This window comes from Mytilus galloprovincialis, chromosome 11 (genome assembly GCF_965363235.1).
Source record: "Mytilus galloprovincialis chromosome 11, xbMytGall1.hap1.1, whole genome shotgun sequence".
NCBI classification, from domain to species: domain Eukaryota; kingdom Metazoa; phylum Mollusca; class Bivalvia; order Mytilida; family Mytilidae; genus Mytilus; species Mytilus galloprovincialis.
The window spans coordinates 54,492,275-54,519,989 of record NC_134848.1 but is presented as its reverse complement, the minus strand read 5'-3'; the positions used below and the strand labels follow the sequence as shown (position 1 = coordinate 54,519,989).

Below are 27,715 nucleotides of genomic sequence, written 5' to 3'. Positions count from 1 at the left end.
TCTCAGATTTGTTCTTAGAAACATGTCACCCAGTGAAAAATCAATCGAAATACTGATTAAAGAGGAAAATATAATTTTAAACAATCCCCAGCTGATGTTAATACGTCAAACGTCAGTTTGGAGTCTGTTCATTAGATTGAACGTGGTACCTAACACTACAGGGAGATAACTCTGTAATGTCAGCTAAACGTTTTAATTACGTTGTGTTGTAAAGGGAATGTAAAGCTTTGATCACTGAATTAACGTGGTATATAACACTACAGGAAGATAACTCTGTAATGTCAGCTAAACGTTTTAATTACGATGTGTTGTAAAGGGAATGTAAAGCTTCTCAGTGATCAAAATAGATGTTTGTCAAACTGCTGTATAACCAGTGTAATTTTTCTGATAAAATGGTTGGTTCAAAATTTTTGAAATTTTTATATTTTTGTTTAAGGGTCAAAGTAAATATTTTGTCAAAATTTTATGAAAATTAAACGAGCCAAATTAATTTCCGTCAAGATGTTTGGTACAACCTTAGGGGAGATCTGACGTAACAATTACAAATTAAAAGGAGGTGAACCTCGTCTATCCTGAAATACATGCGACTATTGCGACATATCAGAGTATAAAACATATCCTAGCGAGGTTCACCGTAGCCATTTCGAATTACTGTGGGTACATTTTTGTCATTCTGAATCTGATTGGGCTATGCCTGTCCTCTTTTCCCCGAATGTGACCTACCAAATAATAGCCAACTTGAATGTACGAGCAACACCACGGTTGACAAATGTGGAGCAGAATCTGTTTACCCTGTTTCTTTTCGTGGGGTTCGATTTGCTCAGCCTTTGGTTTGCGATGATTTTTTTCTGAGAACTGTTGTTTTTCAGTTGGTCTTATTTTCTTATGTTTGCCTAAACTTTTATCATTACCTGATGAGTTTCAATGTCCTCTTTGTTTGTTTTGATCACACATCGGTGTCAATATAATGGAAATGTATGCGACTGAGGTTGTTTAGCTATAAAAACCGGTTTAATCCACTATTTCCTACCTTAAAATATTCCTGTACCTCGTCGGGAATGTTGCAGTTGTTGTCCAATCGTTTTTTGTATTTGAGCTTTTTGGTTTTGCAATTTGATTAGGGACTTTCCGTTCTAAAGTTTCATCGGAATTAAGTTTTTTTGTCATTTTACTTTAAGGTATAGATCATTCGCCTCTCGCTTCGATTTAATAGTTGTTTGCCGATGTATTAATCTGGTAATCAATTAAAAAAAGATGGATGGATGAAGGCTAATTAAAATGCAAAAGTTAAGGGCATATTAACAGCCGACCTTTCTGTCATTATAAGACTGCGAAATCATGCAATTTGAAATTAGAAGATGTAGTACTTTTATATTGTTACTGCAAGCTGTTTTCAAAACGATGTAATTTGTTAGTTATTTTGTGTTGGTGCATATCATGTATATTGGTTTTTAGCTCAACTAGACCGAAGGGCTAAGTGAGCTTTTCTCATCACTTTGCATCCGGCGTCCGTCGTCGTCGTCCATCGTCGTTAACTTTTCAAAAAATTTCTCCTCTGGGACAAATTTAACCAAACTTGACCACAATCATCATTGGGGTATCTAGTTTAAACATGCGTGGCGTGACCCGACCAACCAACCAAGATGGCCGCCATGGCTAAAGATAGAACATAGGGGTAAAATGTAGATTTTGGCTTATAACTCTGAAACCAAAGCATTTAGAGCAAATCTGACATGGGTTAAATTGTCTATTAGGTCAAGATCTATCCGCCCTGAAATTTTCAGACAAATCAGACAACCCGTTGTTGGGTTGCTGCCCCCAAATTAGTAATTTTAAATAAAATTTTGCAGTTTTGGTTATTACCTCGAAAATTATTATAGATAAAAATAAACTGTAAACAGCAATAATAGTAAGCAAAGTAAGATCTACAAATGAGACAACATGATTAAAATGGTCAGTTGACCCCTTAAGAGGTTATTGCCCATTATAGTCAATTTTTAACAATTTTCATAAATTTTTGTAAATTTTTAGAAAATATTTTCCACTGTTATTACTGGGCCAAGTTCATTATAGATAGAGATAATTGTAGCAACAAGAATGTTCAGTAAAGTCAGATCTACAAACACGTCACCACATCATCAAAACACAATTTGTCATGAATTTATCTGTGTCCATTGTTTAATATGCACATAGACCAAAGTGAGCGACACAGGCTCTTGAGAGCCTCTAGTTTGTTATTATCTTGAATGCTATTATAGATAGAGATAAACTGTAAACAGCAATAAGGTTCAGCAAAGTAAGATCTAAAGATAAGTCAACATGACCAAAATGGTCAGTTGACCTCTTAAGGAGTAATTCTTGTAAATTTTTACAAAATATTTTTCTTGTATCTAAAGGGCCAAGTTAATTATAGATAGAGTAAATTGTAAGTAGCAAGAAGGTTCAGTAAAGTGAGATCTACAAACACATCACCATCACCAAAACACAATTTTGTCATAAATCCATCTGTGTCCTTTGTTTAACATGCACGTAGACCAAGGTGAGCGACACAGGCTCTTTAGAGCCTCTCGTTATTGTATGTTCTTTTGTATAAGTTTTGTTAATAAACTGATATAATTGAAAAGGGGAGTTTTGAGATCTCAAAAATCTCTTATTTACATCACATTTGAATGTACCTATCTCAATCCAAAAACCTTGCCAGTGTTTGTCATGTGTCATATATTAATAGATCTGATCTTTATTATTTTGATAATTGGTTGCTAATGATAATGGCAAATCTTTGATTGTTTATGTTGAAATTTGTAAAATTTAACGAGTATTCAATAGGCAACTTTACGGTAAGTGGCAAATAAAGTATGTTCAGGCAACAAATACTACATATAGATCTACAAGAGGGGTTGATTCGCATGATGGGCGATAAATTTTTGATAACTTTGGAAAATGAGGGCATATTGGAAGGGAACATAATATAACCGTTACAATAGACCATTAAATACCCATTCAAATAGTTGTTGCAAGAGTTTTCTGTGTGCAAAGAGCGTCAGGCGTGGATCTAGAAAAGGGGGGTCCGGGGTTGGAACCCCCTTTTTAAAATGGCTAGATCCGCCCCTAGGCGTGGTACTCTCTACACTTGGCATCGGTCTGAACTCTGATAAGACGACCCTAATTAGACATTGGTTCCTTGTAATTTAAAATGACATGTGTTATTCATTAGAAAATGAAATACATGAACTTATAAAAAGACAATAATAGATGAGGCTTAGAAACATGGAAATGCGAGGCTCTTGTCGAGCTTTTTTCGCCGTTTCGGGCCGAATCCTTATGTGTATGATATATCAAGTCAATGCACTATTATTGTCTTTATACTGCAATCTAAAACAAACACATTTTCAATTGTTGTATTTAATGTGTTAATGTTATTATATTTTCTAGATTCGGCCCGAAACGGAGAAAAGGCTCGATAGAGCCTCTCATTTCCAAGTTTCTAAGCTTCATCCTTATATCGTTGATATAATGATCAATGCATTATTATTGTCTATACATACAGGTTATATAAAGGTACAACCCAAAGGCATTGATAGTTACTTCAAAGCCTTTAAATGTATATTTATTCAATGAACACTAGCAGTTAAATCATCTTTTAAGATCGTTAACTTTGTTAATCAAGAATAGTACAAAATAACAAAATGACTTTCAAATCAACATCGACATTTAAAAGTACACTTTTTGCTAAAAACATTCGTCCCGCAACATGTTGTTAAATCAATGAAGCATAGTCAATAATTTGGTGACAACATTTACACTATAAGAGAAAAACAGTAGTATTCATGTTCGATGTTTTATGTTGGTCATATTATGTATAATCTTAAAAGACATAGGTAGGTGAAGGAAGCCAACTTTAGAGCGCTGTGATGAATGTAAGTATAATAGACCTAGGTATGTGAAGGAAGCCAACTTTAGAGCGCTGTGATGAATGTAAGTATAATAGACCTAGGTAGGTGAAGGAAGCCAACTTTAGAGCGCTGTGATGAATGTAAGTATAATAGACATAGGTAGGTGAAGGAAGCCAACTTTACAGCGCTGTGATGAATGTAAGTATAATAGACCTAGGTATGTGAAGGAAGCCAACTTTAGAGCGCTGTGATGAATGTAAGTATAATAGACCTAGGTAGGTGAAGGAAGCCAACTTTAGAGCGCTGTGATGAATGTAAGTATAATAGACCTAGGTATGTGAAGGAAGCCAACTTTAGAGCGCTGTGATGAATGTAAGTATAATAGACCTAGGTAGGTGAAGGAAGCCAACTTTAGAGCGCTGTGATGAATGTAAGTATAATAGACATAGGTAGGTGAAGGAAGCCAACTTTACAGCGCTGTGATGAATGTAAGTATAATAGACCTAGGTATGTGAAGGAAGCCAACTTTAGAGCGCTGTGATGAATGTAAGTGTATATTTTTTTATTAATAAATGTAGTGCGTATATTTTCAATAAAGATTTTTAACCAAATTAAAATATTTTTTAAAGAATATTAACATTGCTGCAAGTTTTGTTAATTTAAATTCGATTTTACATATATCCATAAAAGTAAATCAATTTGTCCCAAATTAAGTTAAGAGGGGGTGTGGGGGAAAAAAAGGGGGGTCAGTGAAAAAACTATGTGAATTAAGTTTTTTATCCTACATTGAACTTTTGATGTCGTCCCTTATGATCAATAACTTCAGAATAATTGTTATTTGTTTTCTCCTTAGGTCTTATTTTCTGATACACTTACTAACACAAAATAAATGCTAATAATATTTTAAAAATCACTTTTTGATATATAGTAAATCATGTTTAGTAACTTATAAATACTGCTAAAATCCAAATATATTAAATTCATCATCAAATGAACTCACATCAGCATATTAAAATGTTTAACTGTGATATACGTCTATTCAAGTATGTCCTGTCGTACTGAATGGTGATAACCCATGAAGCGCGGGAAAATGAACAACGGTCTATTGACAGACTACTAGAAGAAACGCTTTAATGATAATAACAGAAGATTAATAGTTTTCAATTCAATTCGCCATTTTGATTATTTAAGAATGACTGTATTATTTTTTCTGTCTATGAAGAAAAAAACATAAAAAATTTGGTGCACACTGAATAACGCCATTTCATTTTAAATTGTAAAAAACCATGAAAAACTTTGATGACGTCACGGTCACATGACTTAATTATGTCTATGGGCTGATAACAAAATAACGTCAGCCTATCAGAAGACGTGTTACATTCAAAATTAAATTATAAGTACATGTAGCGCGCTATTGGTTAAATACATTTCATCGTTTAAGTCATCATCGTGTATTTTCAGCTACCCAAGATTTGCCTTAGGGATGATAATAAAAGAGGGTCTTGTAGGGGTCTTTCGGTAATCCAAGAAAAGTTTTTACAGCCGATTGCATTGAATAGTCGTCTAGTCCGACAGATAACCAATCTATCTGTCTGTTGGACTAGGCTAGTTCAAAAGGAGAGTTGTATACTTGACCTTATAATGACTGCACGGTTCAGCTAACAAGCAAGCTAACCAAAGACATTACCTTTGCCTACACACTCAATGAAATCGGCTTTAAGAATCTTTCTCTTTTCTTTTTATTAAACAGCCCATTACTCTCAATATATGTACTTTATGTTCTTATTCAATTCTTTATAGTCTTTTAAATCCACTTTTTTCTGTAGTATTTGTCCGTTACTCTTTATTTTGTAAACCTTATGAACATGTATCGAGTATACCTTATTCATTACTCAAGAAACATACATTGAATCGAGCAAACCGATGCGATTGAAAGGATACGTATGTCAGAAGGTCTAAATAGGGTTTTCATGATGAAAAATAATGGTTAATCAACAACGAAAATAGTAAAATAAGCAATAAAAAAAGGAATAAAGAATAATGGGGTGCCAAAGTATAAAAGAATAATTCAAGAATTTTATCTAAATTATACCTGGAAATGAACTATGTACAGAACTGAGAAATTATACAATTACAGAAAAAGGTAAAAAATTAATTTTCATGACAATTTTATAGAATAATCGTTATTTTCAAAGATGATACATATGTCAAATGATAGAAATGGGCTTCGTCGGATAGAAATGGGTTCCGTCGGATAGAAATGGGCTCTGTCGGATAGAAATCGACCTTATGTAAGTGAATATCAACATATCTGGTTTCAAATTTCGGCTGAAAATCAAATCATTGTCAAAAGTCTGTAAATGTTTGAAAATTGAGTTGTTATATTATAAACCTATAAAACAAACAAAATGCATCATTTCTTGCGTTATTAAACATGTTGAATGCTCCTAAAACCAATCAAAGTTGTATCCATGAACATTTAAATATGCACTCGCATAAGGTCGATTTCTATCCGACGCAGCTCAAATATTATATTAAGTCCAATGGAGGATCCAGGGGGTCCGGGGGTTAGAACCTCCGTTTTTGGACGATCAATGCATTTGAATGGGAACATGCGGTTGGAAACACCCCCTTTTATCCTTGGTTGGGACCCCGTCCTCCTTATTAAAATGGCTGGATCCAACCCTGAAGTCAAATTACAAGACAGTTCTAGTTTGAACGTTCTATTAGAAATTGAATATATGAAATTCGTTTTGTTAACACACCAAATATTTTTTTAAAATTTCCAGATCTTATCAATAGGAAGAACTGATCTGAACTATCAATTTTATCAATTTTAAACGAATATTTAATGCATGTCTAGAATCTCCAGGGTAACCACTTTATTTTCTCTACTTTACATGTGTTACTTAAATTTTTTACTTTGTATGTTAATTTATATGAATATGTCTGTATACCATTGTACTTTGGTTTGTCGTAGAATAAAGGTATATTTTTTTTGTTTTTGAACATTTATATCTGTTAATTATTGGTGTTACTTTCTTTCGTGTTCAATTTGACTTCGATTTAGTTTTAAGAGAATGATAATCCATTTATTCACCGTGCGAGGGCTGTATAGCCAGTCTTCTTTTCTCAGTATAAGCTTCCTTTATAAAGGAACACTAACTTAACGGATTAAATCCAATGCATTACGTTTGCGCACATTACCATTACATTAGCGCGCAAAAATCATAACGTTTGCGCGCAGCTTTTGATTACAATTGTGGATTTTTTTTCAGGTAAACTCAGGTAAAATACAGGTTATAATACTTAATATGTATTTTATGCACTAAATCCTAGAAATATATACAAATGACAATGTTAAAATGTTAAAACATAGCTAATCTTTAATAAACGCAAAAGTATTGATAAATGCATTAATTTACATGTCAGTACGTGCCGACACTCCATGTTTGTACATTGGTATAACTTTACAACCTAATTTAAATTGTTTACTAATTTTAAAAAGGAGCATTATTAGTTGAAACACTTTTAATCCTGAAATATTCACAACGAAGTTAAATGTATGGTTTAAGCTTTACTACGGAGTTTATAATGATCACTTTATAATTGGTTTTTAGAATTCAATACGAACAATATATAATTTGAATTAAGAAATATTTTCTAAATTAATAATTGATAGTCATATTTATTATGAAAATTAAAAAAATATATAGTCAATTACAATTTGATTAAATGTATATTTATATTTTGACCTGAGTTTACCTGTAAAATGAATGCGCGCAAATGTAATCGAAATCTGCGCGCAAACGTAAAACATGTTAATCCCCAAATGCGCGCAAACGTAGTGCGCCCGTAAAAGTACTACTCACACGGTCAAGGTCGTTAAAAACTTGGACCATTTTCACAATGGGGAAATGCTATAGGCTCAATTGACCTCTTGATTTGTTATAACCAAGATTAAAATTCATGGTCAGCTCAATGTTTAAAATTAATGCACGTGACTTCTTCTCAAAGCTTGCCATTCACGGATTTGTCCTAGTGATGTAAGTAATTATTCCTAATTTGGGAAATTTGAAGACATTCTGATTTTGACATTAGATGAAACTGTAGGAATCGTAAATTAAGTTTCCTAATATAAATTGTGGTCAATTGTGGGTGTACATTTAAATCATTTAAGGTTCATGTGGACCCTTTGGCTAAAATTGTTGTATTTCCACCTCAAAATTTACTTCGAATACAGACAAACCTCAGCATCTGGAAAAGTTTTAAGGCATAGCATGCCCTCGATTAAAAAAAATCAAATGCATTGTATGGTTTAGAAAATTCATAACTTAACTGAAATTTTGATCGCTTTTGCCGTGCACTTTTTTTCGTCCCTGCAGAAGATGATAAAATTAACAAACAGTTGATTTTCCTAGATATGGCCCAGTCAGGTACACAGTTTAAATCACCAATTATTGTCAGGTATATATAGTGACAATATTAACCTGTTTCCAAACTTAATTTATTTTGGCATCTTCTCGAGGAATGAAAAAATGCACAGTAAAATCCTGTTAAGTTTTTATTTTTCTAAAACGTAAAACACATTTGAAATTTATTTATCTAGGGCCATCTTCGCTAGCCAAGGGTTACGATCCACTCCCGCTCTGAGAGCGGGATATAGGATATAGGATATAGGACATGCTATGCCTTAAAATTTTTACAGATACGCTAGTTTGTCTGCGCTGGCCATTTTAGCCAAAGGGTCCACATGAACCTTAAATCGTTAATGAGGAATTATCTACTTGTTTATTTACAGTTCAAAACATTAAATACAAAATTTGAGTTACAACAATATTTTATTCTTCATTGATCGCTTGGTTTTTAACGCCACTTTGAACACTAATGTGCTATATCGTGGCGATCAGTTTGTATTGGCGTAGGAAGCCGGAGTTATCTTTCTTTCTACAGGTATGAATCGCCGTTCTAGATTGGCGCACTTCTACATAGACCAGAGAGAACCAACAACCTTCATTAGGAAAACTGACAATCCAAGTCAATTAAGTTTGAAGTTGAGTGCACCACAACTTGCGGAATAGTGACTGATCTAGTAGTTCGTCTACTTAATGTAGGTGTAACGATTTCGCTATTACGACTAATGATAATTATATCCCGTCATGCTTCAGGGATTCCCTATAAAATCGACCAAATTTGCCCCACCAAAGGGAGACCCGGGTCTCCCCCTTTGGATCCGCCTATGAGAGAGGAGGGAAAAATCCAAGTCCAACCATCCGGTAACAGTAGGATTCTATATTGTCCGCCATGAAATAAATTTTTCAAAGTAAATTGTGTCCACGGACACAAAATTATTATTGTGAAATATTATCCGGACGATATTTACCTATGAAATCGTGTCCACACACAAATGTAAAAAAAAGTGTCCTTCAAAGAAAATAATACGGTGACCAGACACAATATGTTTAAGATTTAATCGTCAAACAAACTGGCTTTATCATATTCGGCAATTTGAGTACTGTTACAATATTGATGTCGTCAAAAATAAATGGGGTAACAGTTTTGCATAAACTTAGTTAAAAGATCAACATACTGTTTTCTTTTTTTCTTCTTTTTTTTTTTTTTTAAATTTTAAGATTTAAACAGTACTTTGTGTTAAATTTTAGACAGACATTTTTTGTTTTCAATTAACATTGAATTATCTCGAAAATTGAAAAAAATTGAAAAAAAAAAGGATTTAATTAGTCGCTTAAAAATTGGCCTTTTAAAACACAAGTTCTATTATACAAGATCAATACAAATTCCGTTAACGTTACAGAAGTTGCCTTAGGGACGACATCAAAAGATCAATGTAAGATAACAAACTTAATTCAAATAGTTTGGGGGGGAGGGGTTGAACTGCAGCAAGATTTGGTTATCCGACATTGATTTTTACATATATCCATATGGGTCAATCATTTTTTTCCAAATTAAGTTAAGAGGGTGGGGTGTCAGTGAAAAAAAACTATGGGAATTAAGTTTTTTATCCTTCATTGAACTTTTGATGTCGTCCCTTACCGGTAAGCGCATTTTAATCATATTATGATGGAATGATGAAAAAAGATTTTTTTCGATCATAAATCTTTGAAACTAACTGTGTGCAAACGATGAACGGACAAATAGAAAGTTTAACTATTCTTCCAACCCCGAAACCACGGAACCGCTACTGCTTTTCTGTGAAAAAAAGTGTGCAGTGGACACTATTTCACAAGACACTTTTTTGCAGCAGTTCATTTTTGTATTATTCTTTTTTGGAACACGCGGCAACCGAAGTTATGACATTAATTCTCACCTTGTGTTCCTCTTAACATTGAATATTTGTGTGTCTACTTCAATATGTGAGGACAGGTAATTTACTGAAATTTATATTAAAAGTTCAAACAGAATAAGATGAAATAATCGCCTTATATTTTTTTTTATATTCAAATCTAATTCAATTTTAACTGTATCTGAATAATTCAAATGCCTATTTTACCCAACCGTACGCGTGGATACAATAATCGGAATTTTGATACAAGTATTAGCTAAAGATTTAGGTTATACCTAGTTTATGTAATCTTTCGTTTTTGTATTTCTTCTCTATTCTTTATGTTTTTGGCCTTTTCTGAACCTTTTGCCGATTATTCTCTTTCCTGTGTAAACCCATCAATATCCTCTTATAACGTTCAAAGAACATATATATAACATACATACATCAATCGGTAATCCTCGGATGAATCCGCTTCTCTCGTTAGATGAAGGTACGAAATAGACCGAGTTGTGACGAATGATACATACATTAGATATCAATTAAAGTTCGCTTGTATACTAAATCCACATATGATTGATTCATTAATGGTTGCTTAATGTCCAGGGTCAAATATTTCATTCATTTTCGGGATGATAGGCACAAATTTGTAAGGATATGATAAATTCAGATAAATTGCTTTTACTCTCCTGATCACTATCTTGAAAAACGTCACCATAACCGGATAAATCTCTTTTACTCTCCTGATCACTATCTCGAAAAAGGTCACCATAGCCGGATACATTTCTTTTACTCTCCTGATCACTATCTCGAAAAAGATCACCATAGCCGGATAAATTTCTTTTACTCTCCTGATCGCTATCTCGAAGAAGGTCACCATAGCTGGATAAATTTATTTTACTCTCCTGATCACTATCTTGAAAAAGTTCACCATAGCCGGATACATTTATTTTACTCTTCTAATCACTTTCTCGAAAAAGATCACCGTAGCCGGATACATTTCTGTTACTCTCCTGATCGCTATCTCGAAGAACGTCACCATAGCTGGATAAATTTATTTTACTCTCCTGAACACTATCTTGAAAAAAGATCACCATAGCCGGATACATTTATTTTACTCTCCTGATCACTATCTCGAAAAAGATCACCATAGCCGGATAAATTTATTTTACTCTCCCGATTACTATATCGAAAGAGGTCACCATAGCCGGATAAATTTCTTTTACTCTCCTGATCACTATCTCGAAAACGTCACCATAGCCGGATAAATTCATTTAACTCTCCTGATCAATATCTCGAAATGGTCAACATAGTCGGATTCATTTCTTTTGCTCTCCTGATCACTATCTCAAAAATGGTCACCATAGCCGGATAAATTTCTTTTACTCTCCTTATCACTATCTCGAAAAGGTCACCAGAACCGAATAAATTTCTTTTACTCTACTGATCACTATCTCGAAAAGGTCACCAGAGCCGGATAAATTTCTTATACTCTCCTGATCACTATTTCGAAAAAGGTCACCATAGCCGGATACATTTCTTTTGCTCTCCTGATCACTATCTCGAAAAAGGTCACCATAGCAGGATAAATTTCTTTTACTCTCTTGATCACTATCTCGAAAAAGGTCACCAGAGCCGAATACAATGGCCTAGTCATATTACACTAAACATGTTCAAAGTTTCACGCCGTGATGGTCAAGCGAATCTGCTAGAACTATTGGATTGTTGTAAGTGTTATAACGTCTAGTGGAAAATATGTTTTATTCGTGTTCAAGACGAGAACAAATTGACAATAAAAACAATGTAGGTAGACTCTGTTACAGAGGTCTGAGAAATTTAGAAAATGGTGATATATCTGAAAAGGACAAAAATTTTGCCTTCCATCAAACCTACTACGGACCTTTTATGAAAGGGATGTACTGTCGGTGAGTAGAAGACCTAAAGTGACCATATTTCTTATCCAAAGTACGTTTTTTTTCAAATTGACTTGTTCAATAAAAGCCCGCACTGTGATTAATAAAACTGCAGTACTTGTATTAATTCTTTCATCTACATACACAAATTGTACATTGTAGCGAAGTTTTCCATCCATGTCGATATGACTTCAACGCGGACCGCACTGAAGAACCCCAAGTTAACAGTTATGTACTAAACGGTATTTTAACATTATCATTTGCTCGCAACAGAAGCAGGATACCACGAGACTATAAATGTCTAGCTATATAGAATACGTTACTCAGTTAATTTAATCTGTCATCCCGTATATGTACTTATATAGTAGAAAGGTAGATTTCAAAATAAATATAATTTTTATTTTTCACATAATATGTACAATTTGTGTGCTTATGACGTTTGCTGTACAATCGGAAATGTTATTTTTTTAATTTAAATTTTTTAATTACATTTTGTTCACTTCACATTCGAATAGATTACGTTCTACTGCTTATTTAATTGGCTATTAATCAGGAAACATTCCAAAACTCTGTTAATCACAAGGGATATCGAATAAAATGCGAACTAATAAATAATGTAACTCTTGAGAAATCCAATTGACATTTGAACGTCACTCTATCCGGTAAAACCTACAGCATATAACCTACCTTTGTTGTTAAGATATTTAAATTTTTTCGTCGTGATCATTCAAAAGTGATATGTTGGATTATTCTTAAATCAATATAAACAGAGACAGGTAGAAAAACCTCTGGCGAACCTCAATTAAGGATTATCTGACCGTTGATAACAGCCGTATAAAGACCATATTGATTTTGTCACAGTAAAATGTTCAAGCCATAACGTAAGTATGATTTGTATCTATATATCATGTATATGTGTTATTTCCGTGACGGGGAAGTAGATATGTATATTTTTAACTAGGCGTCTCGCCACTAGCGTGTATTGTATACGTGTGTCCGCTTATTTTACAGTGTACGTTTTTAAATTTAATAGTTAAATATTGAAACCTTGGCGACAATGTTTTCTCTAACTAATTATGGAAATATAGGTATGTGATTAATTTATACTGCTGTCCATCATTCAAATATGTCTGCGTACATGTAGTGCTTATATTATATGTACACCGTGAATGAAGAGTCAAGTTCGTAAGCGGATTAAGGGGATCCCCGGGTTGGGGGCAGGGTTTCCTTTACTAATTCTCTTCTGACTTATAATATCCATTTTAAATTCTAATTTTTTATTAATTTTATTTTCACCTAACTACATCCTTAAGATGACTTACTACAGGATAGGTCATGATTCACTCAATAAATGTTTTACAAATACAAAATAAAAATTAAATGTTTTACACGAAAAACCAATTAGACATGAATGAAATTTTGACCTTTATGATATTTATTTTAGACTCTTCGTGCTTAAGCTTTATTTATTTTAGACTCTTACATGCTAAAGCTTTGCAAGATAACTCCAACCTTCCAATAATATATTGAAAATAGAAACGAGAAATGTGTCAAAGATACAACAACCAGACCGAAGAGCAGAAAACAGCACAAGGATCACCGACGGGTCTTCAACACAGTGAGAAAATCTCGCACCCGGAGGCGTGCTTCACCTGGCTTTTAAACAAAAGTGTGTTATAGTTCAGAGAAAATGGATGTCACACAAAATTCCGATCTTATGAATGGGTACCAAAATTAAAAAGACAAAAAATGCATTACTAACAAGGGCCAGAGGTTCCTGATTCAGGACAGGCGTAGAAATGCGTCAGGGTTAAACATGTTTTGTGATATCTCAACCTCTTGCCAATGTAGAATAAACAAACACTTAGTAATACGCACAGTAAAACTTAGTTTTCAAGAAGTGCGAGTTCGGTGTTACAAAATACAGGAGAAATGGCCTCACTTTTGATTTTAAATTAGCTATTTATATTTCTAATCCTTAGAAAACATTTTCATTAGTTTACATATACATGTATTTCTATGACTGTTTTCAGGTCAATGGATTCATTTCGAAATTTATAAGTTGATATTAAAATAAGGAGACGTGGTGTGGTTATAAATGAGACAAATATAACTGAAGTTTTAAACCAATTCTATAATAGGCAACCGTACGACCTTCAACGTACAGTCGACAATAAAAGGCCCTGACATAAAAATAAAAGTGAAACAATTCAATCGAGAAAAAGTAACGGCCTAATTTATAACAAAACAATTGACGAAAATGACATAAAAACAACAATGGCACACAGACGGATTTGATATACGATAACGCGATAGTTTAAAGTACATTTAAAAGGACACTATTGAATTTGTGTCTTTAAAAATACTGTAACATATTACCTTTACTTACTGTAAACAGTAAGTTGAATAAACATTTAAACAAGTTATCTAAATATTTTTACAAGTAGCCACGAAAACTGAAAATAAAACTGAGAATATAGTTGGCCTTCTAATTTTGTTCTCGAATTTTATGATTATTTTGTTTATATAATATTTGTCGAGCCTGCGATTTCTTAAAGATCGCAATAGGGATAGTGATCCGGTGGCGTTGAGTAACTTCTTAAAAGCTTTATAATTTAGAAGGTAGAATGCCCGAATGCTTTAAACTTATGTTTTGGAGTTTCCGTCCGTCGTATCTCCATTGTCATTTTCATGGTTCAATTACTCCTTGAAAGAAAGTTATTTTTTTTTTGTTATGTAAATTTCTCACTTATTATGAGTTATAGAATAATATAGAATATATTTAGTATGTGCGAACCTTGCTAGATCATCATGCCCGTCATACAGTTTTCATCTGACCTCGACCTCATTTCATTGATCAATAACTAAGGTTAAGTTTTCGTGGTCAAGTCAAGATACTATAAACAGTCCAGATACTATAAACAGTCCAGATACTATAAACAGTATGTCTTCTATAGTTGGTGTATGGAATGATTGTAAGGTGTAAATGTCCATCTGACAGGTGTTATCTGACCTTGACCTAATTTTCATGGTTCAGTGGTTAATATTAAGCTTTTGAGTTTTGGTTTTTTTTTCTAATACTATATGCATTAGGTCTACTGTATTTGTTGTGTGATGCTATTGTAACTATGATGTACATGTCAGTCTGGCAGGTTTTATTTGACCTTGAAATCATTTTCACGGTTCATTGCTCGGTGTTGAGTTTTTTGTTTTGGTCTGTTTTTCTTGAACTATAACCAATAGATCATCTATATTTGTCGTATGGAACGATTGAAAGGTGTGTATGTCTGTCTTGCAATGTATTATCTGACCTTGACCTCATTATCATGGTCCATTGGTCAATGTTTAGTTTTCTTGTTTTAATCTGTTTCTTAAATACTTTTAGCAATATGTCAACTGTATTTGGTTTATTGCATGATTGTGAGGTGTCCATGTATTTCCGGTTTGGTTTATCTGACTTTTACCTCATTTTTGATTATCTTGTTAAGTTAATTTGATACTCGTAGTAAAGCTTTATAGACGGGACTATCAACATAAAATCAAAGAAAGGCGAGATATTTCAGCCGATGTACAGCACCGTACGAGTAAATCCGCTAAAGTCATAACTGTAAGTTAAGCAATCATCAATCAATCAATCGTTGAAGGTTAAGATTATCATGTGGTGCTCACCAACATTTTGCGAGGACACAATTTTGATAAATTGCAATAGAAACATATGGGAGGCTCAGCATATTTCTTCAAGGATCACCAAGGGAAAAGGATTTCAAAAACTCTGTTCTGAAAGTATAAAAGAAATAGGTGCTGCCTTAGTACTTACGACAAAAAAAGCAAATGTGGAGATGTGGTTTGATTGTCAATGAGACTTGTATTAAGTTAATACGAAAAATTCCTGTCATATAGTCAGCACAAAAACAAAAGGTTGATGCGAGACGTTAACTTTTTTTTCTGTTTTCTTCTACTTTTTTAATTTGTTGTTTGCTTCTTTCAGGAGAGGATCAACTAGTATAAAATCTAATGGAGAATACCGAGACAGTTCCGGTCAAGTGGAAACAGCTATGCCGAACAGACGCCAGGACCAAGTTGGAACAAATGGATTTTTCATTTGGACATATGGAAAGTTTTATATGTTTTGCCTTATTGCAGTTATATGTTTTTTCCTATTGGAATATTCGGACTACACAGAAACAAGCAGTATTCGTATGCTTCCAAAAATGATTAAAAAAAACGAAATGAAAGAAGTTCATAAAGTTGAAACGAAAGGAGTGACTAAAGGCTTGCCTCCTTCTCGAAAAACGATAGTGAATATTGTAGGCAAACATAACACAACAAAACCGGTCTCTGCTCAACAGAATTCAAGTAGACAATCTAATGATAGTAAAGATTTGACTGACTTTAAAAGGACACATTTTATGACCGCCAATGGTCAAGGTCGACTTGGGAATCAACTATTTCAAGTAGCTTGTCTTATTGGCACCGCCTTCCGTCATAATTACACAGCGTTTATTCCACGTAACCATCGCCTTAACCGTGTATTAGACTTAAAACAAGCAAAGGATATACACATGACAAATATTGCTAGAATCGGCGAAGGCAAAGCAATGGCTTACAGCAGTAAAGTGGAAACATTATCCCATGATAAAAACTGGACGTTAAACGGATATTTTCAATCATGGAAATATTTTCATCATTGCAGACATGAAATCGTCAGTTCGTTTAAATTTAAGCAAAATACAAAAAGAAAAGTGATAGAAATTCTTAAAACAATCAATGCCAAAGGACGGCCATTGATAGGTGTACACATCAGGAGGGGTGACATGTCTTCAAGCTCTGAAATGAAACGAGGCTACAATGTTGCAACACCAGAGTTCATTACAAAAGCATTTGCATATTTTAGAAACAATACTAACAAACCTCTATTCTTAGTTGTCTCTGATGATCCGCGATGGTGTAAAACACATGCTCATGGACCGGATGTTATCTACACTGGAACCGGAAGTCCAGAAACAGACATGGTGCTGTTAACATATTGCAATCATACAATTATCACCTCTGGATCGTTTGGGTGGTGGGGAGCATATCTATGTGGGGGTAAAACAGTTTATTTCAGTAATTTTCCTCGTAATGGAAGCTGGTTGGCTACAATATATAACCATGACGATTACTATCTCCCGGAATGGATTGGGATGCAATAGATCATGTGACATATATAATTGTGTGCGCACACCCGAAATGGATTGGGATGCAATAGCTACATATGTTAGTGAGCGCGAATATGTGATTTACTTTAATGTTGAATCCTTAAACTCTATGTGATTAATTTATTCAAACTTCCATGAAAATTTATAACTCCATGGGGCTGTTTTTAAGGGGGGAGGGGTATAGTTTTTGTCTTGAGTACAATTTTTTTTTCGTGCAAAGCGCGAACATTTCAAGTTTTAAGTTTTTCAACGCTATCATTCACATTATATTTTTTTCAGATTGAACACTTTACGGTATGGAAAATAATTCAGAAAACTTTTTTTTGTTATCAGCTTGATCACAATATATTTTTTTCATCAAATTGGGGAACAAACTTGGGTTTTTTTTTAAGGAAAAAACATAAACCTTACCCATTTCCCTTTTGAAGTTAAATAGTTTTTCCCTTAGTGATGTAATTCCAATGCATTTTTTATGTTTCACATTTTTTCAATGGCTTCTGTTTGCCGTCAAATACACAGATGGTTTACTGGATGTTGAGCATGTAAATCATGGACAAACAATCCATCTCTATGTTTCACCAGTGTACAGATTAAACCGTTTAAAGTGATTTGAATATCTACAGAGGTGGATTTAGGGGGGGGGGGGGGTCACTAACCATATTATAGATTTTTATTAAGTTACAATGGAACTGACCAATTTCTGATTACTTACCGTCTGTAAATACTGTTAAAAGTTTGTGATGTAGATATAGATAGACATGAATGGGCAGATCAAGAGAGGTTCGAATATTTTTAAGGCCAAATTAAAAAATATGGGTGTTTCCTATTTCTCTACGTTCCTATATTTTAAGCTTAGAAATAGCATACTTTAAAGTTTTTTCGGCCATTTTTCAACTAGCACTGTTGGAGTCAGATTTTTCTCTCATTGATTTAATTTTTAAAAAAATTGTCAAACGAAAAAAAATCCCAACCTACCTACCCTGTTTTTCAAAAATGTTATAAGAAACACGTATATTATTTTATTTGGTCTGAGGCGTCTAAATTTACAAAAATAACTTGAACCTTGTTTTAACTGATGGAACCACACTATGGAAATAATTATTAATTCACGCATGTTGCTCTTTCCACAAAACGACTACGATTTTCGGAAGTAATTTTTTTTCGTAAGATGTTATGTCAAAACAGTCGCTGAAACTTAAAATTGAGAATGGAAATGAAGAATGTTTCTAAGAGACAACAACACAACCATAGAGCATACAGCAGCCGAAGGCCACCAATGGGTCTTCAATGCAGCGAGAGAAACTCCCGCAACCGGAGATTTTCTACTGCTGTTGTTGTTTATTTGTACTTTTTATTGGGGGAGGGTAGTGGAAGGGTCACTCTTTCTACTGATATAAAAGAAATATTTTTATTTTCCATAACTGATGAACATATGCCAAATAGACTTAGATATACATGTTAATCTATGAGAACATTACGAACACCTGAAACGTTTTCAAATCCTACCAAACGTGCAAGATCATGAACTGTTAGTGGTATTTTTAAACTCGGTGTATTTAGTTTGACAATGAAATTGTCAAGACTAAAAATATCATGAACACACACTGTATTCACAAATGTTAAGAATTTAAAATATTTATTAATTTTGTTTTGAAAAATGTGAGCTATCGATGGAGATATTATTTTTGCCAAATGTATTTATGTAATCTTTTATCTTTATAAGTTCTATTTATAAAATGAAGATATTAAATTATTTGTTTGCATCAGGTTGTTGCCTTTCCTTGTAGAAGAAAAGCGTTTCTAGCGAAATTACACCATTTAATCCTGGTATCTATGAGATTATATAAAACGACTGGGCCGAGGGTATCACCCGCCCAGTAGTCAGCACCTATGTGTTGACACGAGCTATTATTGATATGGTCATTGTTATAAATTAACTGTTTACAAAACCTTGATTTGTTTTTGAAATACTAAGGCTTTTCTACCCCAGGAATAGATTACCCTAGCTGTTTTTTGCCAAACAGTTTGGAATTTTTAATCCTCAATGCTCATCAACTTCTTACTTTTTTTGCCTTTTTAACAATTTTTTATTCGAGCGTCACTGATAAATCTTTTGAAGACCAAACTCGTCTGGCGCAAATAAAAAAATCAATCCTGGTATTTATGATGAGTATATTTACTGAACTGGTAAATAAGCTTGGTAAATATTGTTCCGTATAATTATGTAAAGTACAATTAAATTCGCTGGAAACAGTATTATGCTTAAATATGCATATGCGTAGAAAGTAGACATGTAGAGTACCCAACCTGTTTAATTTATACATGGTGCAAGTTGTCATGTAGACATGTAGACATGAAGAGAATGACGATGAAGATCGATCAATTGATTTTATTAAAAAAAAGTCTAGACCATGGAAAATGTTGTAGATATTTGGTACTAATACAAAATCAAAAAAACAATGACAAATAAAATTTCTACTTTAAAAAAAAGATACGACGTGTTTGTAAAAATAAGATGCGGTATGAAAGTCAATGATACAACTCACCACAAGAGACTTAATGCCATGAAAATTAACTATACAATGTAGTTCACCATACAACGTGCAACAATGAGTTAAACACTACCGCAAACCCAAAATTATTGTATCAATCATGTATATTAACGTCAGTTGTGGTTGGGTTTTTTTTTTTGTTTGTTTTTTTTGGGGGGGGGGGGGGGTATGAGAAAGTGATGTCCTTTTATCTTTTTTTAAAAGGTTTGCTTTATTTTTCTAATACACTCTCGCAAGTAACCTCAAAACTTCTCAAAATATATAAAAAAAAAAAAGACAAAAGGCAATTAGTTTCATAAAAGAGAGGCGAAAGATACCAGAGGTACATTCACACTCAACATTATTTTATATCTACCTGTGTGATGTCAAATGCGCTATTGTAGGTCAGAGTTAACCATGTGTCTGTCAGGGTAAGGATTCGGTCCCAGTACGTACAATTTTTCAATTCTTTATGGGTGGATTTTACGCTGAAAGGTGCACAGAAAACCTTTCAGCGAACTATTATCCTTGTGCGGATATTACACAGATACAATAAAAAAGCAAAATGAGATAGTTCAATTTGATGTTTGCGTTTTTGTGCTTCTTTGTTAAATTTATTTGTTTTATCGTGATTAAGATGATAATGATTACACAATATTGACTGCTGAACCCTTTTTGTATTTTTACATTTTCACCTATTGTGTCTGTTTGTTTGTTCACGCATCGTTGACAATATAATGGACTTTGGTGCGACTTTCATTCAAGTGAGAGATATAGCAAGCTATTAACCCAATTTCAATTCACCATTTTCTACACAAAAAAATGCTTGTACCAGATCGGGAATATGACAGTTGTTATTCACTCGTTTGATGTATGTGAGCTTTTAATTTTGCCATCTGATTATGGACTTTCTTTTTGAATTTTTGAATTCATTATTTTTGTGCTTTTTACTCATAAGTCGAAAATAAACTGACAACGCAATAGTTGAAAGAGTAAAAGACATACAAACAGACAAACAATAGTACATAAACACAACATAGTAAACTAAAGATTGAGTAGCACGAACCAACCAAAAGTTTGAGGTGAAAAAAATGAAAGGTTTGGTGTTAAGTACAGCTCTTTGTAAGAACCAGGCAGAGTGCGATACATGATGGTTTCAGATTTTATCTATAATTGGCCTAGTAGAAGCAGTTAATGAATATTGCTCAAAAAAAAATTTAAGTGGGAAAATATGAGTGGTTGTCATGGTAACGGACACTCTATTTTTTGGTCGTTAAGCTTGGTAAAATCTTTCAAAAAACAGCTAAATCACCACAATTCAGAGCCTGCTTATGAATAGAATCATGCATCTTTCATTAATGTTCAAATCTAACAGTTTTGTAAAATTGTTTGTTTTAAGATTGCAACACAGTGATGACTGTTGTACCCATATTTTGTCTGTTTTATTTATTATGTCTGTTTTGTTCACGCATCGTTGTAAATATAACGGAATTTGATGAGACTGTTGTACAAGTGAGAGGATTAGCGCTATAAAACCAGGTTCAATGCACGATTTTATACATTTAGAAATGCCTGTACCAAGTCGTTAATAGGACAGTTGTTGTCCATTCGTTTGATGTGTTTTGTCATTTGATTCTGTCATGTGATTAGGAACTTTCCGATTGAATTTTCCTCGGATTTCAGTATTTTTTGAGATTTTACTTTTAACTATTAACTAATGTTTTTGTTGGCTTCTATTTTAGATTTCTTTATAAATCTTTTTTTTTTTTTGGTAAATGTTTGTCAGTTGTGTTATATGTCTGTAATCGATGTACGTATACAAAGTTTTGGCTCCTGGATCTTAGTAATGATCTATTTAGTTTTATTTATAACAGCTCAATTCGGGATCCTCACCACGGTCCGCGTCTCAAGTCATGTCCATTTCATCAAAAATAAAATTTTTAAAAAATTCAACAGTTGAGATGTAAATAACTATACTTTAGTTTTATTCTGTACAGTGTACGGAAATATAAAATTAGTTTGAACTCTTAACAAAACAGGAGAAATATCAGCTTCCAAGACCCGACCCCTCTTCTGAATCTTCTAGTTATACATTTTATTTTTTTCTACACTACGAATATTGTATATGTATGCGTAGATCTTTCGGTAAAGTAAAATTATCAAAAACGTTCTGCACGGATCGCCTAAAAATGTCATAAACATGGGTATGACTCAAAACATTTACAGTACAATTTAGGAGTTGTAAGTTATTGACAATTTAAGGGACTGAAATTATTTTTTTCTGACTTAGATATTTCCACCCACTGTAATGCAAATCACTAACAATTCCTAAACTGTACTGTAATTAAACTGTTGGTTCATTGTGTCAAATGTTAAATATATGTAACTGAAGCCATTGATATTTTATTATTTGAGTAATTACACATATGTTCTGACGTCAAATGTCAGGTGGTCACAGCAAAACAACTTATGATTCCGTAAAGAATAATATCTATTCAGAAGACATCTGCTTTTAATCGCAATTATCATTGTTTTTCGCTCTATTACGTATTCATAAGCATGATCACAAATATTTTGATTACATGTCATGAGTATACTTTACATATATAATATAATAATATATAATTGTTAAACAAAACTTAAAAATAAAGAAAAAACCTACAGTTATAATATATATTTTTGTCTTAAATGACGGAATACAGTGCACGATCAATCATGGTTCATATTACAGATTATAGACAGTGAACAAAAGGTTCCAATCTAACAGTTGTGATTTATAAAATATTAAAAAATATCCTACTAAATGCATTGTCATATTATATAGCTTTGTCACACTCGTAATTACGTACACTGCATGCAATTTCCGCAAATATTGGGTGCAGTGACGTGCACATGTACAATCAAATTTCCACTTTTATCTATTAGAAAGCTGTAGGATTGATAAACACGAATAAGAACCACTATAAATGTGTGATTCGGTATTGGTCTTGATATCGAGAACATCGTGTATATTCAAATATTGCAATGTCAAAAAAGTACTTGTTCGGTATTTATTACCAGCTGTAATCTCAGGAGATAAAAACGAAGAAATCGTGTGCTCATTCTTCCTCAAAAGAAACTTCATGTATCCTGTAGTGTATGTACTAAGATATGCTGATATAAGATAAAGACCAGTCTTTTCACATTTGAAATGTCCGGAACTTCCTAATGCATAAATAGTCGAACTGCTAACTCCATAACTTGTTTTCACTCCAGGGAAAATAATTTTATTTCCGGCTGGATATGTTCCACTTTGTGCACATACCGTCAGTGCAGCTTAAACAAAGAGAAAACGAAAAAAGCTATATATAAGTATTAACCTTATTTCTATCACTTAAAAAAAACCTGCATACATGTACGAACAAAAATTATTGGCTGTAGATTTGGACCTTATGATAGTACTTCAACATTTTTGTATAATGTTTAATAGTAATAAACAAAGCCTTTTGTATAGTTACTGCATAACAGTATGTTTTTTATTGCATCTCAATCACGGTACATATGGTGTCTTTATTAATTGCGTAAATAACTTGTGTATGAAGATATGGTAAACGTTGTAACAGTTGCAGTTTAAGTTTAACGAACATCATAAAATTGCTTCTGATTCATTGTCAAACAACTCTCCAGCTGGTTCATGAAAGTAAAGAAAAATAGATATGAACCTCGTGGTTATTTGATTTTAGGACGCTTTAGCAATGTGGAGAACAGAAAGGTTGAACATTCTCTTAAAAGTGACAGAGATAGCTACAACTTTCCAATGCAAAATATAATACTAATAATAAAGTCATCAGCGACTGGATTTCTTCTTACTTCAGTTCTATGTATTTCTTTTAGCCCCAGGCTTGTCTTGTCATTTCATACTTTCTATCACTTAAAAAAAACCTGCATACATGTACGAACAAAAATTATTGGCTGTAGATTTGGACCTTATGATAGTACTTCATGTACTGGATATGTGCCAATGACATGAATGAAGACACCCAACACACTCATAATCAATGCAATGTCAGCAGACCATCAAAATTGTTCTCAATGCTTACTTAGAAAAGGGCACCTTTTAGTCAAAAACATTATCAATATGTTTTCATGAACCAGCTGGAGAGTTGTTTGACAATGAATCAGAAGCAATTTTATGATGTATCAATTTGGGACACAAAACATAACCAACTATTTTTTACTTTATTGTAATTTTAACATGGGTAGGCATTATATACGTGTTAATTTAGCCCTCGCTATCGCTCGGGCAACGAATATAATGCCATGCCTACCCATGTTAAAACTACAATAAAGTATAGCTGGCATCAATTACATCTAGAATTGTGAACAAACGGATTTCATTAATAAACTCATCTTAGATACATAGATTACAATTTTATTTTTGCGTTGACGCGCGTTTTATAAAAGACAAAGATTTTAAATTCTTGTCTAAATTTTCGTTGCTAGAAAGGGTCTACTGTAATTAATTCTATTTTTTTTATGGATTATAAGTTTTCATGTTGTAATTCAATTGAAATGACAGTTTTATCAGGTTGTAGGTACGTAACATATAAAAATTCTCCAAGATCAACATGTGAATTAGATGTAATACATGCACTTAAGTATTTAAGAATTAAAAAGGTACTGGTTCGATAAATGCTACTTGAATCAGTAAAATCAGAAAATGCAATTACAGTCATCCCCCATCCTCCTTTAACCAGAACTCTTCATATCATTACATGTGAGAGTTTGTCATGATATAGGCTAATATAAGACCGAGGTAATACTTTTCACATTTGATATTTCCGAAAATTGCACACAGTATTTTTATATACTCTTCTATCAAGGCTTTAACGATTTGTTTTATTTTTAGTTTAGAGTAATTTTCTCAATTAAAAAGGTTCTTTTGAAACGCATCCGTTTCAACAATTAGATTTTCCGTGATAGTGAGGACTATGTTTATGTCTCCTTTTTGAGTTGTCGCTTATCCTTATATCAAACGTAATAAATGTCAGAAAGTTAGTTTTTTTCGTATGAGGATGAGAAACTGGGGAAGGTGGAGCTTCTATCGAGCCCTTCCTCAGTTTTGTGCCTTATTTGTCCCTTATTGAACTCAAGATTGTGGAAAAAAGTGTTCCATGATGAAACTGACATGACACAAAATATAGCTGTGATGCTATATTAATGAAATAAACACAATTACTTGCAGTATAAATGATGCACTAGCTTGCCATGTGATTGTCTTTCATTTACAATAAGAATTTTTTTTAAACGGGACATTGTTAAGTCGAATAGTTAAAATAAGCATAATGATGTCGAGTATCCTTGGTTGTGATCTAATAAAAATGAATCACAACCACGGATAAGGTCTCGCAGCAAATACTCACGAAAACCTCATCGTGGCTGTCATTAAAATGATAAACTTGCTACATTATCTTGACAGACCTTTCACAATTTATCATAGAGAACAGTATTTCATAAGATAAATAATCATATTAACAGGGACGATTGCTTGTTTTGATAATCATATTTTAACACATTTGTTTAAGGCTATTTGCCTTTGATGATCCTCGGTACTAATGCATTCCGCTATCGTGTTTTTGACCTTGAACGGTCCTGGTGCTTGCGGGTTCTAAAGGAGTTTTAACAGTTTTGTGTCCCTTATATTTTGTTTTATTTAATTTTCACTTTAACTAGAAGGTATGTGCTATAAAAGGTATAAAATATGAACTACACTTTGTTTTTATCGGAGTTATTATCATCTACAAACACAAGTTTTTGTTGTTGTCTTTGTCATATTTACTACCAACTACAACATGTTTTCTGTTGGTGTCTTTGTTAGATTTGTTTAAAATATTTTGTTTGTCATTTGCTTGACCAGAATATTTTTTTTTTATAAATTTGGGATCAATATATTTTTTAGATCTCACGTTTTTAACAATTATTGTTGAGCTAATTAATAGTTATTAGTCAAATGTCCTTTTACAATCATTAAGTAGACTTCAAAATCGAAACAAATCGATGTTATTACCCATACATGAAATATAACAATATTCCGGTGCCTTTTTACTCTATTACAAGTCATCAAAGTGTGGATTATATACAGTCAGGGGCGTTACTTAAACAAGTTATTTTTTTTAATTACTTATGTAAGTAATTTTTTTATTTTAAATACAATAAAATTACTTAATAGAGTTATTTCAATTTTCAATAGAAACATAGACTAAATGTAGTTTTCATGATTTTAAACTACATTTTATATCATAAAATAAAGAATTTATCAAATTTGAGAGGAGTATAGAGATGAAGGGTTACTTTGAAAATAATAACAAAAATATTACTTGAATAAGTTATTTTAAACATTTTTGAAAAAAATAGCAATTACACTTATCTAAGGCACATATGTAATTGATTTAGGTTACAAATTATAAATAACTTCAGGTCTTAATTAATTCACAAGTATCTATCTATTTATATCAGTCTACCTTCAAGATTTTAGAGGAAAATGATAATTTAATAGTCCCAAGAGACCAATCTTTGACCCAGAAGCGTCGGTATGAAAGATAAGTGCGTCGGAAAGTTAATTAGTGTTTCTGAAGAATTAGTTTTTATATATCAAGGGAAAAATAACCAGATAACTGTGAAAATTATTTAAAGCTAGTAAAATCTGTATTCTGGGACACCTATAAAAATAATATTCAGAAAAATAACTTATAAAAGTTATATTTAAATAAGCCTCGTTTTCAACATTACTTGTATAGGTAATTTTAATTGTTACTTGTTTAAGTAATGCCCCTGACTGATATATAAATCGTGAAAGTACACAAAAGTATTCCATGCCAAAATCCATCCTTTCAAATATCTAAGTAGATGCTTTCCTGTTGGAGCTAAATCCAAATAATTACAAAAATACTTTTTTTCATTTTTTATTTTAAGATGTCGAAATGTTTTGTAACACTATATACTACATATCCTGCAATTTGGTATCCTATCATACATTAACAGCCAAGACGAGTTCAAATACAGCTGTTCAAGTTCTTGTACATCTTTGGCTTAAAAATATTCGGCTTTGAACGGTCATGATAAACTTAGGAAAGCGCTTGGAACTCATTGAATTTATTTAGTGTTGTCTCCTTTTTATGGACAAAATAAAAAATTATTGACTAAATATCAATTATTTATTAAATATTGGGTACCGAATCATGTAGATAGTACTTGTATCCGCTTATATCAATTAATCAATTGGTAAGCTGTAGAAACGAAATACATGAATAAATACTGCCGTAAACATGTACATCTTGTCCAGCCTTTATAAGGATTGTATCATTTATCTTCAAATGTCGTAAAACCAAAATGCTACTTGTCTGGTAACTGGAACTAGTTGTCACAGAAGATAATACAGCATATATGATACCGCCATTCTTGTACAAATGAAACTCTACATGTCCTTGGGTGTCTGTCATAAGAAATAGTGATATAAGATAGAGACCGGCCTTCTCACATTTGAACATTCCAGAACTTATAAAGGCCAACATATTCGAATCACTGACACCATCTCTTGTCTTTACAAAAGGGAACAGAATTATACTTCCACCTGAATATGTTTTATCTTTGGCACATACTGAAAATCCCGCTACAAAAACAAACGATATTAAATGAAAATCTTTATGTAAGTAATTACCATATCGTTATCGTAATTACAAACAATACTGCTATACAAGTAATAAAAACCAATAACGTTATACTGAAGTTATAATAATAATAATAATAATAATAATAATAATAATAATAATAATAATAATAATAATAATAATAATAATAATAATAATAATAATAATAATAATAATAATAACAATAATAATAATAATAATTATTATTATTA

General features: G+C 32.7%; 1 long non-coding RNA gene across 1 annotated transcript; it reads left to right on the top strand.

Moving 5' to 3' along the window:
- The first annotated feature begins 12,595 nt into the window (after nt 1–12,595).
- On the top strand, nt 12,596–19,042 carry LOC143052389 (uncharacterized). The gene is made up of 2 exons (XR_012971108.1): nt 12,596–12,970; nt 16,078–19,042. It is a non-coding gene; the product is annotated as an uncharacterized LOC143052389 (long non-coding RNA).
- The last annotated feature ends 8,673 nt before the right edge of the window (nt 19,043–27,715 follow it).